The following is a 372-nucleotide window of genomic DNA, read 5'->3' as shown; positions in this document are numbered from 1 at the left end:
AAAACCTGATCCTGGCCTCTGCTCTAAAGAGACAATATTAAATACGTTTTTTATGGCAGTATATGTTTGAGCAGAAACCGTAACTAATCGGTCGCTTGGACCAATTTCATGTTTTGCAATGTCAATGTCAAATTTATTTATATAGCACTTTAAAACAGGCATAAAACTGCACCAAAGTGCTGTACAAGAACGACAACACAAATGACAAAACAGAACACAAAACAATACCTATACAGTTTTACCTTAACAATGAATCAAAATTTAGCTTTATACGTATTAATATATGATCACGGTTTTCATCTGCTGATCAAATCTTGAGTCCACTATATCAAACAATGAAATGTTTTGTTTTTTGTTTGTGCCCCCATTATA

The sequence above is a fragment of the Poecilia latipinna genome, unplaced genomic scaffold, assembly GCF_001443285.1.
Source record: "Poecilia latipinna isolate Pla-1442-1.1 unplaced genomic scaffold, P_latipinna-1.0 Scaffold1388, whole genome shotgun sequence".
Taxonomy (NCBI): Eukaryota; Metazoa; Chordata; class Actinopteri; order Cyprinodontiformes; family Poeciliidae; genus Poecilia; species Poecilia latipinna.
This window is presented reverse-complemented; position numbering follows the sequence as displayed.